The sequence below is a fragment of the Anomaloglossus baeobatrachus genome, chromosome 4 (assembly GCF_048569485.1).
Source record: "Anomaloglossus baeobatrachus isolate aAnoBae1 chromosome 4, aAnoBae1.hap1, whole genome shotgun sequence".
In the NCBI taxonomy this organism is placed as follows: Eukaryota; Metazoa; Chordata; class Amphibia; order Anura; family Aromobatidae; genus Anomaloglossus; species Anomaloglossus baeobatrachus.
This window is the reverse complement of record NC_134356.1, coordinates 317,595,544-317,607,946: the sequence shown is the minus strand read 5'-3', so window position 1 is coordinate 317,607,946 and position 12,403 is coordinate 317,595,544.

Below are 12,403 nucleotides of genomic sequence, written 5' to 3'. Positions count from 1 at the left end.
CTCCTCCTGCTCCACGGGCACAAAGGACCTGGACAAGGAGTCTGCCCTCACGTTCTTATCCGCGGGCCGAAAATGGAGTTGGAAATCGAACCGAGCAAAAAACAAGGACCAGCGGGCTTGTCGCGGGTTCAGTCTTTGGGCTGACCATAGATACTCCAGGTTCTTGTGGTCCGTGTAGATGATCACGGGGTATACCGCTCCCTCCAGGAGGTAGCGCCATTCCTCCAAGGCCAGCTTGATAGCCAGTAGCTCTCGATCACTGATGGTGTAGTTGCGTTCGGGTGCCGAGAAGCTCTTGGAGAAGAATCCGCAAGTGACCATCCTCCCGGTGGAGGATTTCTGCATTAGCACTGCCCCGGCATCTGAGGAGGAGGCATCCACCTCCAAGGTGAACTGTCGGTTCAATTCAGGACGATGGAGAAGCGGGTAAGAGGCAAACGCCCGTTTAAGAGAGCAGAACGCGGCATCGGCCGCAGGTGGCCAGTCCTTAGGATTAGCCCCCTTCTTGGTCAAGGCAGAGAGGGGCGCAGTTAGGGCAGAGAAGTGCGGGATGAATTGACGGTAGTAGTTAGCAAAGCCGAGGAAGCGTTGAATAGCCATCAGTCTGGAAGGAGGGGGCCAGTTGAGGATGGAAGAGACTTTCTCTTGGTCCATCTGCAGGCCAGTGTCCGAGATTACGTAACCCAGGAAGGGAAGAGACAACTGTTCAAACACGCACTTCTCGTACTTGACGTACAGACTATTTTCTCTAAGCCTTTGTAGTACCAGCTGCACTTTCTCTCTGTGGGTCTGTAGGTCCGGAGAGAAGACCAGGATGTCGTCCAAATAAACGACGACAAAGACATAGAGGAGGTCCCTGAACACGTAGTTCACTAGTTCTTTGAAGACTGCCGGAGTGTTACACAGACCAAAGGGCATTACACAATACTCGTAGTGCCCATCCCGAGTGTTGAATGCGGTCTTCCATTCATCTCCAGAGTGAATGCAAACCAGGTTATAGGCACCACGGAGATCCAACTTGGTGAATATACGAGCTCCTCGGAGTCGATCGAATAGTTCGGGGATGAGCGGCAGAGGGTATTTATTTTTCACGGTGATCTGGTTTAATCCCCGGTAGTCAATGCAGGGGCACAGGTCACCTTCTTTCTTCTTGACGAAGAAGAAGCCTGCTCCGGCAGGGGACAAAGATCTCCGAATGAACCCCTTTGCCAGGCTCTCGGTGATATAGGCAGACATGGCCTGTGTTTCAGCAGGGGACAAGGGCTATATCCTTCCTCTGTGTAGAGGTGTAGTTCCCGGCAGTAGGTCGATGGCACAGTCGTAGGGACGATGATGCGGCAGTACCTCTGACTCCTTTTTATCAAAAACATCCACGAAGGACCAGTAGGCAGAAGGTAGTCCTGGTAGAGACTCTGGAACCGGAGGTCGTCGGATGGGCTGTATGGATTTGAGGCATCTCTCGTGACACGAGGGGCCCCATCGGGTAATTTCACCTGTACACCAGCTGACCGACGGTTCGTGTGCCCGTAACCATGGGAGTCCCAGCAGGATCTGATGAGACATGCGCGGGAGGACGTAGAAGGTGATTTTCTCGGTGTGCAGGGCACCGATACGTAATTCCACAGGCTTGGTGATCAACGAGACGGTGTCAGAGCGGGGTCTCCAATCTACAGAGGCAATCACCAGGGGTTTCTCTAGTGGGAAAACAGGCACCTGGTACTTGTCCACCGTAGCCTGCTGGATGAAGTTGCCTGCTGCTCCGGAATCGAGATACGCCTCTGCCGTGAACTGGGTCTCTTCCGTAGTTACTTGAACAGTCCATATAACGGAGTCTGAGAGAGTCCCAGCACCTAGGGTGGCCTCTCCTACCAAGCCTAGGCTTTGGAATTTCCCGGCTTCTCAGGACAGGAGCGTAGCAGGTGTGTGCCTTCTCCGCAGTAGTAGCAGAGACCCTTTGCTAGTCGTTCTGCTCGGCGTTGCTCGGACTGCCTCAGGTGGTCGATCTGCATGGGCTCGTGGTGAGAAACGCCAGATGACGCCGACTGGGGAACGGTGGACTTCAGTGGTGGGGAGGAGTGTGGTATCGGATGCCTCTCACAGGACACCTCTTTGGATCGTTCCTGAAAGCGAAGATCCACTCGGGTCGCTAGAGCGATCAGGGCATCCAGGGTGGAAGGAACATCACGGCCAGCCAGCTCATCCTTAATACGACCCGAGAGTCCTTCCCAGAAGGCGGTGGTTAGGGCCTCATTGTTCCACCCTAATTCTGAGGCCAAGGTGCGGAAGCGGATGGCATACTGGCCCACCGTCAAAGTCCCCTGACGTAGCCTGAGGAGCGATGAGGCGGACGCGGAGGCGCGTCCGGGTTCGTCAAAGGTAGTACGAAAAGCCTGCAGGAATTCCTGGATGTTGGTGGTTACTGGATCCTCCTTCTCCCACAAGGGGTTCATCCAGGCCAGTGCCTCTCCCTTTAGATGGGACATCACGAACGCCACCTTGGCTTGGTCAGAGGCAAAAAGGTGCGGCAGCAGCTTGAAGTGGAGAGAGCACTGATTTAAGAATCCCCTGCAGGTCTTGGGATCTCCGGCGTACCGGGGTGGTGAGGCCAAACGGAGTTTGGATGTATCCGAGGAAGCTGCCACGGGAGCTGCGGACGTGGAATGAGTCGCCAGAGATGTGGCAGTCGCTTGCAGCGTATTCAGGCGGGTGTCCATGGAGGTCACGAAGGCCAGCATACGGGATTGGGTCTCACGTTGTCGTCCGAGTTCCTGCTGCAATCCAGTCAGCTGGGATGCTAGTGCTTCGGCGGGATCCATGGCCTGTTCTAGCTGTTGCGTCCGGGTGGTGGAAACACTGGACCGTACACCGGATTCCCCTGGTGAGGCAGCCAGGCCGGTCACCCCTCCAGAGGGCTTTGATGCACAGCAGCTGAAGCACTACTAGTAGCAAGACAGTCCGTATAGAGAGCTGGAAAGTAGATGTCCCTGGGAACACAGAGTTCTAGACAGTAGTCCGGGTGACAGGGCTCAGGGTCCGAGGCCGGGTTGTAAGGTCAGGCGGAAAACGGAACCAGCTGAGCGAGATGGCAGGTCACCAAATGGAGCCAGGGACCAGAGACTGGCGGAACTGAAGAGGTGGTGGAACATCAGCCGACAGTCACCGTCAGGAGTATTGGAGCAGACGAGGTCAGGACCGGCTGGCGTATCAGGACAGGCTCTGCGAGACAGACAGGGGTTAATACTGGACAAAGCAATATGGGGACCTGAACTCCTAGCTTACTAAACATGTAGAACAGGCCCCGCCCACCAGGAAAGAGAATCCTCTTATACCCTGTACCTGTCTATGCAATATCCTGTTTCTAGACGCTGGCCCTTTATAAGAGGGTCAATGACCGCGCGCGCGCCCTAATGCGCATGCGCAAGGCCCATGTGCCAGAAGCCAGAACAGGAAGCGGTGCAGAAGAAGCAGAGTGCCCGGCAGTGTGTCCTGCGTCGCAGAGGGGCGCCGGGAGCGGGGAGCAGGACGCATGGAGGGCGCAGCCAAGGGAGAGGAAGCAGGGACCGGAGCGGTGAGCAGGGGGCGCCGTCGGGGACCGGAGAGCGGGGCACGGGAACCGGGGAGCAGGCCATGGGGACCGGAGAGCGTGACAGTATAGCAGTACGGTCTCGAAGTTGCGGTGGCCCAGGCAGCATTCCATTAGCCTGTGGAACGTTCCTGGTTCATTGCACAATCCAAACGGCATGCTGTTGAATTCACACAGGCCCATGGGTCTTCTCCCGATCCTTTTCAGCAACTGCAACCTGCCAGTAGCCATTGCTAAGATCTAGGGTAGAGGAGTAGTTAGCAGCCTTCAATGCAGTCAGGGACTCTTCAATTCGGGGTAATGGATAGGCATCCTTGTGAGTGATCTTATTGATCTGCCTATAGTCCACACACATCCTCATGGTACCGTCTTTCTTCTTAACCAAAACCAGTGGAGCCGCCCAGGGGCTACAACTGTCTCAAATGATGCCTGCCTCCTTCACGTTCCTCAACATTTCTTTGGCATATTGATAGTGTGTGGGTGGTATAGGCCTATATCTCTCCTTAATGGGTGGATTATTACTGGTGGGTATGTGATGTTGTACCCCTTTCACCCTCCCAAAGTCTAGTGGATGTTTGCTGAAGACCTGCTCATATTCTTGTACTACCCGATAGACCCCATGTTTATGGTGTGAAGGTGTGGAATCAGTACCTACATGCAGTTCTTGGCACCAACCCTCTAACTGATCTTGGGGACTGTCATGTTCTGATTGCCGTGGTGGGGTTAGGGATTCTACTGCCTGGACAGACCCTTCAGTGACAGTGAATAGTTTGGCAATGGTGGCATACTTGGACAATCTGGTTTCCTCCTCCCCGTAATTTAACACTCACACGGGCACTCTTCCCTTGCGGACATCAACTATCCCTCTGGCTGTCAAGACTGTGGGCAAGAGCTCAGAATGTAGGGGTTCTGCCACTGCCTGGTAGTCCTGTCCGTTAAGGCCTATGGCCGCCCGGAACCATATCATACTTTCCCTTCACAGGGGTACCACAATAGGACCAGCATGTATTACCCGTACACTGCCAATTTCTCCACTGGACAAGTTTACCTGTTGTCTCTGCAGGAGGGCTCAGATTTCTCATTGTAGGACCCTATGTTGCCCAGCACCTGCAGTTGCAGCAATCTGTTGAAGCAAAAACAACACTTCTCCCAAGCAGTTTTCTATGACATTTGTCCCCAGAATAATTTTAGGGTTCTTATCACTAGCATCATTCTGTACCACAATCAGTCCTTGGTTCTCTAGCTCTACCCGCCCCATGTTTATGGTTACTTCTTTGAACCCAATCTGAGTCACTGGTGAACCGCTGACAGCATAGATGGTAAGGCCTGCATGGGGCCGGGTGAGTTCAGCATCTGACCAGAACCTTTTATACAGTACATACGGGATGGTTGTTACCTGCAAACCGGTGTCCAACAATGCAGAAGTAGGAATTCCATCCAGGGTAATGGATAATATGGGTTGTCCTCCTACATACTGGTCCCGCCAATTAGCTGGGCCTTATTGTCTTAGTCTTGGGAATTGGCTCTTGGCCCCAGGGGTTGCCAGTTTAAAGGACACCTTCTGGCAAGCTGTCCGGCATTCTGGCACCTACGGCAGATGGGTTGTCCAGATGAGTTGTAGTGGATGCTATTCTTCCCTCTAAGCGATGGAATCCTTCCTCCTCGCATCTAGGGAACAACCTCAGAGCAATCGGCTAGCTGGATCTTCTCCGTTTGCTTGATCTCTGGCTGGAACTGCATCACTTTTAGGATCCTGGCCACATCTTTGCTCAGCTGCTGCACCTGGGAGCTCAGATCAGTGGGAGCACCAGGGGGCGCTACCTGAGTTCTAGTCTCTGCCACGGTTAAGGAAAGAGGCTCCACTAACAGAGGGGAGGTGCTGGCTTGCCAGGACTGGGGGTTGGAGTCAGTGGTCTCAGGGGGTTGCAAGGCCTTGATAGCCCGATCTTTAAGGATGACAAAGTTCACATTCGGGTGCTCCAGGGCCCACAGCCGCAGCTGCTTGCGGTCCTCCACTGATTGTAAACCCTGCAGGAACTGCTTCACCATCATTTTGTTTCCTTCCTGGTCATTGATGGGGTCTACAAGCTTTAAGGTCCACAGTGCTTTCTACAACCTCAAGGCATAATCTCTGATACTGTCCTGGGACCGCTGTTTACAGTTATAAAACCCCATTCTGAGCTCTGCCTCGGTGCGGGTTTCAAAGACAACCTTGAGTTTCTCAAATATAGTGGTCACTGAGGCCCGATCGTCATCTGACCAAGTCACCTCTTCCAGCTTTGCTGCACCCCTTAACTGTCCCAGTACTACAGATGCTTTTTGTCTACCGGTCATCGCGTACATGTCCAACACAGTGCAAATTTTCTTTTTAAATCCGGGCAAGGCATCTGGTTTGCCATCATATTGGGGCAGACAGGTTGCACATGGGACATACGGTAAGGTGATCAGCATGATTGGAACGGCCGCTTCAGCTATGGATGTTGCTGCTCGCGCCACCGGAACAGGTTCCGCTGTGTTCCCGTCTCCTTGCACTACCGGGGTGTCGCTGCTACACTCCCATCATCTGGTGCCTGCATACTTTTGTTCCCCCTTAGTTATTTTGACCACTCTCGCGGGGACTGGGGGACTCTGGGAGCTTCCAGGTCAGGTTACTGCCAGCTTCCGCCTGCACTTGCAGGACTAGTGAGCGGGATTTATGTTTGCGCGCTTTTGGCGCAATGATGACGTAGCCCGTTTTTCACAAAAATAAAGATGCTGGCAGTTTTTGCACAAAACAGTCCATGAGGCGCACGTCACCAGGGTCAATGGACCTAGTCCATATCCTGCTCATGATGCCAAGAAAAAGCTGTGTCGCCCAGGAAAAGGGGTACTCGGTCCCTGGCGGTTTACTACTGGGGAATGCCACTTTGGTGGCCGTTGCCCGGTCGCGTGTCCTGGTTGCTTTTTTAATAGGGAGTATTTACAAGGGAGATTAAAGTAATTTCTGTGAGGCCACCTGCGGGTTGCAGTTAAGATGGTGAAACCACCGCTGCTGAGTTGATTATCTCTAGGGCTACTGGTAATGTCAGCTGCGGTGGTAGGCCCTCCGCAGGTAAGGTAAGGTAAGGTCAATAACACTTTAAGAAATACATTCACTTAGAAAATTGGTTACATGTTCGATAAATATTTCACCCACTGCAAGGAGCCTGATTCATCAAAGATATGATGCCAAAGTTTTTTGGCACAAGGTAAGGCTATGCTAAATTTTTGTGACTCTAAGTGGTCCCACTCTATTTTTATCCTGGCCGCAGCTGACACAGGGTGGGGCGTGGAAATCCTCCCTTGCCAGATTCATGATGAACGCCAGTGCTCCTTAAACCACCAAGCCTTCTCCTTTTGTCTACTGTGGAGCAGCACAAGCAACTTTTCAGATGCACTGGAACATCTGACTCCAGTATGTACCCTCATCAAGTCAACAACACCAATTTTGGTGAAATGAGCCAGGATTTACTATTATTCAGAGTTTTTCCGGTTTGAACTTTTCTTTCTGCATGATCTATATAGTTGGTGCCAACTCAAATAACATGGTATTCAAAGCCCAGATTAGTTAGCATTTCAGCATTCTTGCGGTCATATAACTAAATGTTTTGTATAAAAAGTAAATAATGTAGTCTTACATTTTCTGTATTTTTTTACAAAGTGCACCTTCACGACCGTAATACACTCCAAGCACTCATTTGTTAACATTTATAGAAATCAATACATTCAATATTGCTTATAATTTAGAAAATGACAGCAATGGCTATTTATTAAGTACAATACATTACTGTTGACATAATGACAGAATACATTGCTTCTGGCATAATTGCTTTTCTAGTTAGCTTTCACATGCCATAGACCTTGCTCATAGAAGCGTATTGAAATGCGGACAAAATATATAGCTTTTCTTTATCTGTATTAACATATTTACACCTATATTAATTCTCAGCTCAGTGTTCTGAAATGTTTTGTAAGTTTTTCATTTAATGTAAACAGCAACTAGACGGAGTTGTCACGCTCCCAATGTCCCAGCACCGCTCCTTACCGACTGATCCGGTCACACCATCCCAACACCGCTCCGTACCCACTGATCCGGTCTCGCCGTCGCGGCACCACTCCTTAACCACTGATCCAGTCCACATGCCAACCGGTCACGGTTGCCGCTCCCACTCGTGCTCCCCTGCATCCTGCTCCCTTGTGTCTGACTCTGAGTGGTCTGACTCTGAGTTGTCTGGCTCTGATTCTGAGGCTCATGGTTCTGTATAGGACCGGGCCGCACCCACTCTCCTGGTCTTATAGGTCCAGCACACCTGCAGCAGGAAATGACATGAGGCTGTGCTGGGTATATAAGACTGGCTTTTCCATGTGGGCGGCGCCTGATCAACTTGTCTAGAAGCTTAGTCTTGAAAGCTAGGTGCTCTGGTCCCCTTGTGCCGTGTTCCGTTACCAGTACTACTGCTTGCTATTACTACCCGGCACCTGTACCAGTATTCCGTATTGTCCTAAGGAACTAAGCCCTAATTGTCCTAAGGAACTTTGTTCTACCCGTCCCGGCCACGTTAGTGCTCCGGCTACCGTGTACCCAGGCCTCCGGTGGGGTGCACGGTCCAGTGGATCCACCTCCTCCAAAGTGCAGAACTTTTTCTTGTCCAGCAACAAATATGGATTATCAACGGATCTGTTAAAGCATAATGGGAGTACATGGTCAATGGATCCGTTTCTAATACATCTGTTAAAATACATTGCACATGCCAAGAACACTGCACTTTGCAGTAAAGCTTTGAAGTTCAACCTCTAGGTGACCAGGTGAATAGAAGTCCTATATATACAGTACAGGAATTTCTGACAGTTGTGGTCAGTGGAGCCAAGGAGGTAGCATACATTAGCTATATGTTTCACTGAGCAGTGTCCCTGCAAATGTTTTGATAACTCCTTCACAAATTAAGATGTACTTGTACATGTATGTCTAAAGTAATGTCCCTGTCTTTGATGTGACTGCCACGCTCAGCCCACATCTTTGCTTGCTCATGAAGGTTGATTTAATGGACTGGTTGATTTACTGGAGTGGTTGTTAACCATTTTAAATACTGCTGTTGATCTTGGACTGCTACAAATCCCATGCCATTGCAGGGGGAAATTAATTCCTCCTGACTTTTTTTGCGCTGGTGACATGATTGTGGGGTGTCTATGGGTTGTCATGACAGCTGTGGGTCTGCAGAAGACAAGTATGGCTTACATTATGGGCCTCATTTGAACACCGCCACATGTGTGGCGTTAACAGGGGATTGTGGTTTATGCTACCTGCCTAGCAGAACCTACCTGTCCATCATAAGTGCTGGTACTGTTGCAGGTTCAAATGCCCTAACGGTCAGTGATGTGCAAACTTGACCCAAACAATGAATCCCATACAAGTCAAATGGGACGTGACATTTGTTGCTGTAAAATGGCTGTAGTAAGCAGTAGGAGGATGCAAATGGAAGTTAAATGGTAGTAAGTACATACCGTGTTTCCAGGGTTTCCTGTAGGAGTCTGCAAGGTTCATCAATATACACTGCTTCTCTTGCCCATCCTCTGTGCCAGTGTCTCTGATTAAATGCAGACTGCTATACACGTCCCCCACCACATCTGTGATTGGTTGCAGTCAGTTTGCTATATAATAGTGTGAAATAAATAAATAACTAAATAATTTAAAAAAAATATGCAGGCTGCTGCCATATTTTGATAGCCGGCAAGGGTAAAACATCAGCTGAAGGCTGCAGCCCCCACTTGTCAACTTTACCTTTGATAGATATCAAAATAAAGGGGAAAAAAGATGTAGGGTCCCCCCATTTTTGATATCCAGCTATTGTAAAGCAGACAGGTGGGGGCGGGTATTCTCAGGATGGAAGGAGCCATGGTCATTGCCCCCAGCCTAAAAATACCAGCTGCAGCTGCACAGAATTGTTGCATCCACTAGATGTGACAATTTCGTTGCTTTACCTGGCTTATCCTGATTCCACTAATGTGGTGGCAATAGGAGTAATATAAGGGGTTAATAACAGCTGTGATTTGTTAGCTGCCATCAAGTCCTGGATTAGTAATGAGGAGGGGTCTATGAGACCCCTTCATTACTAATCCTGTAAGCGAAAAGGGATAAAACAAACATAATCCATATAAATTCCCTTAATTATTCTGGCTTGCTACATACATACTGAAGTCGCAGTACGTAGACACATTAGAAAATGTGAAAGCCCACTGAAGCTTCAGGAAGACACGAGTACCCACCTCTGACCGCAGGAAAACTCACCTCAGGTGAACTCATTAAACTCAGTGTTCTCACCTTAAGTTAACTCATTGAGTTCAATGAGACCTGCATCTCCTGGCAGAAATAAAACGAGATTTGAAGCTGTTTTGATGTGGCTTTCTGCCAGGAGATGCAAATTTGGTCCAGAAATCTGGGGCAGACCTTTCACATTTTCTAATGTTCTCACATGCTGGGACATCAGTATGTAGCAGAGTCGGGATTGTCGTGAGACGTATTTTGGATTAAGTCAGATCTCAAAGGGTGTTTTAAGGGTTAATAAAGGTATGAAATAGGATATGTGCATTTTATTTCAAATAAAGCATTTTTTTTATGATTGTGTTTTATTTCTTTTCACTTACAGGATTAGTAATTGGGGGTCTCATAGACCCTTAACCATTACTAATTCAGAGCTAGATGACAGTTGACAAATCACAGCTTTCATTAAACCGTTATATTACCCCAGCTGACACCACACCAGGTCAATCTGGATGGGCCAGGTAAAGCACCTAATTAATGTGACAATTCTGGGCTTCTGAGGGCTGGAATTTGTAGGCTGGGGAGCGCCTAATATCCATGGCTCCCCAGGCTGAGAATACTTCCCCCAGCTCCCTGCTTTATCTTGACTGTGTATAAATATTGGGGGGGACCGCATGTGTTTTTTTAAATTATTTATTTAAACAATTTAGAAAAGCCACATAGGGTACCTTGTATTTTGATACACAGCCAAGTTATCGCATACAGCTAGGGCCTGCAATCTTCCTTATCTGCCTTGCGTATCTATATATGGGGCACTCCATGTCATTTTTTAATTTAATTTTACACTTTACTCGAGCAGACAGAGAGGGCAACCAATCAGAGAAGCCCACCAATCAGAGACATGTGACTGCAGCCTATCACAGACGATGGGTGGGGGAAGCAGTGAATATGTCTGAGATGCAATCAGCAAACATAGAAGCGATGTTACAGCTGTTCCACGGAGACTGGTAATTCCTGCTTTAACAATTTTGCTTCCGTTTTTTTGTGCAGTTACTTCCCTGGCCAATCACAGCCATACCAATTCTTGGCATGGCTGCGATGGCTCCGGAAGTGTCCACAGCCTAAAAGCTGATTGTCTGCTCTGAAAGTTTTCAATAATCTTAATTTGGGTGACAAACTTGAACAGGAACCAGACGTACAGTCAAAATTCTGTGACCGATGTTCAGCAAAAAACACAAGGTGTTCGGTACAGACACCGAATTTATAGTTTGTGTTCACTCATCCCCACTAACGGTCTTTTTTTTTTTAAATAAATTTTTGTGCTTTCCATTTGAAGACAACACAAGATGTTAAGAAGATAAGAATAGATAATGCAGACAGTTGCGGACTACAACCGTCAGCTGTTTGCTTTACTTGTGCTATCAAAAGTAGGCGAGAGATGTTTTTTAAAAAAATTACCAACTAACCTTTTTGACAGTTCCAAGTCCATAGCCATGTTATTTTGCAGAGCAATTGTCCTGCTCTTATGGCCATTTTGCAGCCCTGTAGGCATTATTTTAAAAATTTGTCAACCATTTTACACCACGGAAGTTCGGGGTAACCTTGACTTGAATGATGTTTGTGGTTCATTTAGGGGCATGTCCAGCAACAGAAATTTGCATTCTCGGGGTAAACCATCCAAGCTGAAAATCCATGGGTCAGCTAAACACTAATTTTCATGTAATGGCTTTTAAAAGAAAGGGAGGCTTAATGAAAAAAAAATTCCAGGAAAATGCACGTGGATGAAGGGGTAAACATATGCAACACATAGCTATTGTCTGAAATTTGTACATTCTACTTTTTTTGGCCACAGATTCAACATTGTCTTCACGACTAGAGACGAGCGAACCGGTCGCGGTTCGGCTCGAGCTCGGTTCACCGAACCGAGGTCTGGCTCTAGTTCGGTTCGGCGAACCACTCGAACCCATAGGAAACAATGGGAAGCAATCACAAACACATAAAAACACCTAGAAAACACCCTCAAAGGTGTCCAAAAGGTGACAAACAACTCACAACACAACACAAACACATGGGGAAGTGACAAGGACATATACTCATGTGAAAACAAAAGAGCTGGACAAGGAAAAAGAGGAGGAGACACAGATATAGGCATGGCATGCCCTTCTAAAATTATGTAAAACACAGTCTCCCTTTTTTCCAAAAATCAGGCCATACACACCACTTCAGTGGCAGCACTTGTGCCCCATTTGAAAATTTCAGAGGTAGATTTGCATCAAGAACATTCAACATTATGCCATCTTTAACCGTCCCCAGGAAGACCCTGGGGTAGGTAGCAAAGTCTTTGCTGAACCATGACTTGTTCATCTTGGCTCCTTTTAAAAAAAAATGTAAGCAAGGGTTACTCCAAGCGGAGTCTCCCTTTTTTCCAAAAATTGGGCCACACAGACACCCACCCCATCAGTGACAGCACTTGTCCCCTAGTTGTACACTTCACAGGTAGATTTGTATCAAGAACATTCAAAATTACGCCATCCTTAACCGTT